The sequence below is a fragment of the Lactuca virosa genome, chromosome 5 (genome assembly GCF_052849685.1).
Source record: "Lactuca virosa cultivar CGN04683 chromosome 5, Lactuca_virosa_CGN04683_v6, whole genome shotgun sequence".
Classification (NCBI taxonomy): Eukaryota; Viridiplantae; Streptophyta; class Magnoliopsida; order Asterales; family Asteraceae; genus Lactuca; species Lactuca virosa.
In genome coordinates, this window is record NC_136430.1 from 92467817 (window position 1) to 92474289 (window position 6473).

The window sequence follows — 6473 nt, forward strand, 5'->3', positions numbered from 1 at the left end:
CTTGTTAATTTAAGCTTGTTAAAGACCCTTATGCATTAACCATAACTATTTTCTGTTAATTGCTAAGTAATTAAGCTGCATGAACATCTCTTAATTGCTTATCTCATATGATTCATGTGAACACATTGCTATATGCCTAGGATTAGTGAATATGAAACTAGGATTAACTAGAGAATGGGTAAATTAATGTGTGAGCTTGTGTGATACACCATCAACAAGAGGTTAATTGAATCACCAATTTAATTAGCTAACTACAAGTCTTATTTAACTCGAATAATTAAACTAGGGAATTTATTAGTTTAACCACTTGATCACTGCTTAAATTAATCTATTTTCTAAGGATTGGTAATAACGAATGTGAATCTAATCACCTTACTCGGTAGCCAAATAACAATTAATCCATTACAGTACCATAAAAATTAACCATAGGAGTAAATGAGTTGAACTTAAACATAAACCCTTTTGATCATTGACTTTAGTTGGTTTTTACGTGTGTTCAGCCATTAGTTGATTAGTTAAGTTTCTAGTCTTGCAAAACTAGAGAAAACCCCTCCTATTTTATTATTTGTTTTAGAAAATATTAGTAATTAGTTTAATTTGCCGTTCCCTGTGTTCGATACCCTGCTTACTTAATTATGCCACCAATTGACAGGTACACTGCCTTTTGTGTGATAAATTTATATTTAAAAAGTAGGATTAAAACTAGTTGGTTTAACACACATCAAGTATTTGGCGCCGTTGCCGGGGAACGGTTCAAAAATTTATTCTAATTTCTAGTATTATCGATCCTTTGTGTAAGATTAATCTTGCACAAAGTTGCTGCTTTAGTAGTCTAGGTATTAGGTTTAGTTTTAATTTTCACTGATTTGTTAGAATTTTTATTTGATTTTTTTTCAGTTTTAGCCTTGAACTCGCCGAGTGCACTCGAAGCTACTCGACGAGTCCATCGCTGAAACTCATTTTCGGTTTTATTTTATTTTTGTTCTTTTTACGCGTGTTTTCTGTTTTGTTTACAGTTCGTTTATGACCAGGGGAGGAGGTACACCTTTGATCCCACCGCTTGAAGACCCGGAAGCAACCTTGAGGAAAAACAAAGGCAAGAACGTAGGAGAAACCGCAACATCGACGAATTCACCGTTGAAGAATCTAAAAGCTGTTTTTAGTAAGAAAAAGAGCAAGAAAGTAGGAGAATCCAGCATATTTTCAGAGGCGGATGGGGACCCGAATAAGGACGATATTGTTTACGAATCCGAGAAAGAAGAAAGCGAATCCGAAGGAGGAAGCGACATAGAAATCGAACTAGCAAACACCATGGCGAACATCGATGAAGTTCCCATGAGTGAATGGAAGAAAAGGCTGCGTGACGACACCAGCCAGGACTCGTGCAACCCGCGATTCCCGCAACTGCCACTTTTGAACTTAAAGGCCACATACTTGCTCAACTTTAGGAGATTCCAATCTACGAGAAGGATCACGAAGACGCATACAAACATCTTGACGAAGTCAATGACATAGCTGACTACTTCAATGTCCCTAATGTGGCTCGCGACACTATCTTGCTTCGTATGCTACCTGTCACATTCAAGGGAGCTGCAAAGGATTGGCTGAAATCACTTCCCCCAGGATCCATCACTACATGGGCTAAAATGAAAGAAGAATTCATAGACCAGTTTTGCCCGCCTTCAAAAATAGCCAAGTTGAAGAAAGCCATAGCTAATTTTGAACAACAAGCTGGAGAGTCACTATATGAGGCGTGGGAAAGGTACAAAGGCTTACTAAGGAATTGCCCACATCACGATCTAAACAGCCAACAAGAAGTCTCCATTTTCTATGATGTAGTAAATGTGACAACTAGGCAACTCCTTGATTCGCAAGGACCACTCACAAAGAATGCACCCCCGGTGATAAAGGCTTTAATTGAAGAATTCTCTAAGCACTCTAGAGAATATCACAACCCAAGGAATGACATGACTCGAGGGGCGGTAAATTCCATCACGGATGACATGGCAGTAATGATGGCAAAGTTGGAAAGCATGGATCGAAGAATGACAAAGATGGACCAATCCATCCACGCCATAAGAGTGGGATGTGAGAATTGTAGGGGGCCCCACCTAACTAAAGATTGTGATCTTGACAAGAACGGGAATCGGAAGGTGCAAGTGTGCTATTCAAGTGGTGATCGGTTTGATGACAACCAAAGAAGGAATGACTACCTTATGATGAGTACAAAAAGACAAGAGAAGAAAAGTATAAGCAAAAGGAGAGAGGCTTTTATCAAAAGGAGGAACCGGTGCATGAAAAGAAAACAGATTTGGAAGACATGCTTACAAGATTCGTGGCCGCATCCGAGAAAAGACATAATGATACCGACGCTACACTCAAAGATCAAAAAAATATGTTGAGAGAACACCAACTTATGATGAAAGATCAACAAGCCTTGCTTAGGAATCAGCAAGCATCTATTATCAACATAGAAAAACAGCTGGGGCAAATTGCACAACAAGTGAATGAGAGAATACCGGGTGGACTTCCTAGTAATACCGAAAGTAACCCGAAAGGTGCACATATAAATATTGTGACAACTAGGAGTGGGAAGATTATAACTCCTCTGACCCCTATTCAGCAAGAAGATCCTAAATTGGTGCAAGAGGATAAAGAAGAACATGAAGAATCGAATAATCCTGACTCGAATCGCCGAGTCGACGATACGGACTCGACGATCACCATCTGTTTCATATTGAACATGAAAAACCAGCCTCCTGTTAAGCCATATCAGCCTCCACTTCCCTTTCCGGCTCGAGCTAGACAAGAAAAAAATGAAGTTGACTACCAGAAGTTTCTGGAACACATAAAGACTCTCCAAATTAATATGCCATTCATAGAAGCGGTAGCACAAATGCCGAAATATGCCGAATTCCTCAAGGAGCTTCTAACTAATAGAAAGAAGATAGAAGAAGTGAAGAAAGTGGTCCTAAACGAGAATTGTTCAGCTGCCATGTTGAATATACTACCTAAGAAGAAAGGTGACCCGGGAAGCTTAACATTGCCTTGCCAATTTGGAAACTTAGCCACCATTTATGCATTGGCTGATTCAGGAGCAAGCGTAAATCTCATGCCATACTCATTTTTCAAGAAATTAGATCTTCCGGAGCCAAGGCCAATTCGAATGGCAATTCACCTAGCAAATAAAACGGTCACATTTCCGAGAGGAATATGTGAAGATCTATTGGTGAAGGTTGATAAGTTCGTATTTCCCGCAGACTTTATAGTTTTAGACATGGAAGCAGATCCTCAAGTCCCGATAATACTTGGAAGACCTTTTCTTAACACCGCAAGTGCTATAGTTGACATGCGAGATTCTAAACTTACCCTTCGGGTAGGAGACGAATCAGTCACTTTTGGAGTTGATCAAGCCATGAAACATCCAAGGAATAGCGATGACACAGCATTTTCGGTTGACATGTTGGAAGAATTGATGGAGGAATGGAACGAAAAATGAGCCGAACAAGTCCACCGTCACATATGAAAAATAATTTGATGCGGAAAGAGACCTGCTGGAATTAGAAAGAATGCTCGAGGAAGGTGAGTATGACGATCTAATCAGAAGTGCAGAACACCCGACTCGCCGAGTCGCCTCGACAGACTCGACGAGTCCAGCCGAAGAATCCCGATCAGTCGCGAATCTTACGAAGGGCTCGACGAGTCCCCTCACTGGACTCGACGTGTTCAACATTCAGAACACGAAAACTGAACTTAAGGCACTACCGGATCACTTAGAGTACGCGTTTCTTGAAGATGGCCAACAAAAACCTGTAATTATAGCTGCTGATTTGGCCAAACATGAGAAAGAAAGTCTTGTGGGCGTATTGAGGAAGAGGCAAGGTGCTATAGCATGGAAGATCACCGACATTAAAGGAATTAGTCCAGCTTATTGTTCTCACAAGATTAACTTAGAAGATGGAGCTAAAGCTGTAGTACAACGCCAACGAAGACTTAACCCGAACATGCAAGAGGTTGTGAAGAAGGAGGTGGTTAAATTACTAGATGTCGGAATCATTTATTCAATCTCCGATAGCCCATGGGTGAGTCTGGTGCAAGTGGTACCAAAGAAAGGAGGAATAACGGTGGTGGCCAATGAAAATAACGAGTTAATTCCAACAAGAACAGTAACCGGGTGGCGCGTTTGCATTGACTATAGGAAATTGAATGACGCCACATGCAAGGATCACTTTCCATTGCCATTCATCGATCAAATGCTTGAAAGACTCTCCGGCCATTTATATTATTTTTTTCTTGATGGGTTTTCAGGGTATTTCCAAATTCCAATAGACCCACAAGACCAAGAGAAGACCACTTTTACATGCCCAAGTGGAACATTTGCCTATAGACGCATGCCCTTTGGGTTATGCAATGCACCAACTACTTTCCAAAGGTGCATGATGGCCATTTTTCATGATATGGTCGAGAAGTTTATGGAAGTCTTCATGGATGATTTCTCGGTGTTCGGGTCATCTTTTGAAGATTGCTTATCTAATTTGGACTTGATGCTAGTTAGATGTGAGAAGACAAACCTGGTCCTCAATTGGGAAAAGTGCCACTTCATGGTGAAAGAAGGAATAGTATTGGGTCACAAAGTTTCAAGGAAAGGGATAGAAGTGGATAGAGCAAAAGTGGACACAATAGCTAAGCTACCCCCTCCAACTAATGTGAAAGGGGTAAGGAGTTCTCTTGGCCGTGCGGGATTTTATCGGCGCTTCATTAAAGATTTTTCGAAGATTACTGGGCCGTTGACTCAATTACTCTTAAAGGATGCCCCATTTGATTTTTCCAAGGAATGTCATGAAGCATTTCATTTGTTAAAGGAAATATTAACCACTACTCCTATCATGATAGCACCAAATTGGAATCTTCCTTTCGAGCTAATGTGTGATGCTAGTGACTATGCGGTGGGAGCTGTTTTGGGACAAAGAGTTGACAAGCATTTTCAGCCGATCTACTATGCAAGCAAAACCTTGAATCCAACTCAAGAGAACTACACCACTACCGAGAAGGAGCTACTTGCTAGGGTATATGCTTTTGATAAGCTCCGCCCTTATTTGGTATTGTCCAAGACCATAGTTTTTACCGATCATTTAGCCCTAAAGTGTCTTTTTACTAAATAAGACGCTAAGCCCCGATTGATACGATGGGTCTTACTTTTGCAAGAGTTTGACATTGAAATACGAGATAAAAAGGGAATGGAAAACGTAGCTGCTGACCATTTGTCAAGATTAGAGAACCCGCATTTGGAGGAGTTGGAAGAAAACAAGATTGGAGACGATTTTCCCGATGAATATCTTTAGTAGTATCCGGAGAAATGCCATGGTTTGCGGATATAGCTAACTACTTAGCAACCAATTACATTCCAAAAGACTTGACCCACCAACAAAAGAAGAAATTCTTTTCAGAAATTAAGTACTACTTTTGGGATGAGTCGTATCTCTTCCGAAGCTGCGCAGACGGGATGATAAGAAGATGTGTATTCGGGAAAAAAAGTCGAGAAATCTTGGCACACTGTCATAGCGGGCCCACCGGAGGACATCATGGAGCACACTACACAGCTAGGAAGATTTTTGATATTGGGTTTTATTGGCCCACAATTTTTAAAGATGCTACTAAATTCGTCAAAGAATGTGATTCGTGCCAACGAGCGGGAAATATATCATCTCAAAATGAGATGCCCCAACATAGTATTCAAATTTGTGAGATATTTGATGTGTGGGGTATTGATTTTATGGGACCTTTCCCAATGTACAAAGGGAATAAATACATCATGATGGCGGTCGATTACGTGTCTAAATGGGCGGAAGCACAAGCATTACCAACTAATGATGCTCGGGTGGTGGTGCGATTTCTAAAGAAGTTATTTTCAAGATTTGGAGTTCCTAAAGCTCTTATTAGTGACCGGGGCACTCACTTTGCAAACGATCAATTAGCCAAAGTATTAAAAAAAATATGGGGTACATCATAGGTTCTCCACATCTTCTCATCCACAAACTAGTGGCCAAACTGAAGTGACAAATAGGGCGTTAAAGAGGATTTTAGAGAGATCGGTTGGAGGAAATCGAAAGGAATGGTCGGATAAATTAGATGATGCACTTTGGGGCTTTCGAACAGCTTTCAAGACACCGATTGGTACTACACCATATAGGCTAGTTTATGGAAAGAATTGCCACTTACCGGTAGAAATTGAGCATAAAGCCTTTTGGGCTCTAAAGATGTGCAATTTTGATTTGGCTGAACTTCGAACCAACCGGTTGATGCAAATGAATGCCCTTGAAGAGCTTAGAAATGAGGCCTACACTAGTTCCTTGATATACAAAGAAAAGACAAAGAGTTGGCATGACAAAAGATTAAAGGGTAATAAGGACTTTCATGAAGGACAAAAAGTGCTACTCTTTAATTCAAGGTTCAAACTTTTCCCGGGCAAGCTG

The 6473-nt window shown here is 40.6% G+C and overlaps 1 non-coding gene across 1 annotated transcript; it reads right to left on the reverse strand.

Moving 5' to 3' along the window:
- Nucleotides 1-1694: 1694 nt before the first annotated feature.
- LOC145117985 (small nucleolar RNA R71) lies at nt 1695-1801 on the reverse strand. The gene has a single exon (XR_013712973.1). It is a non-coding gene; the product is annotated as a small nucleolar RNA R71 (small nucleolar RNA).
- Nucleotides 1802-6473: the final 4672 nt, after the last annotated feature.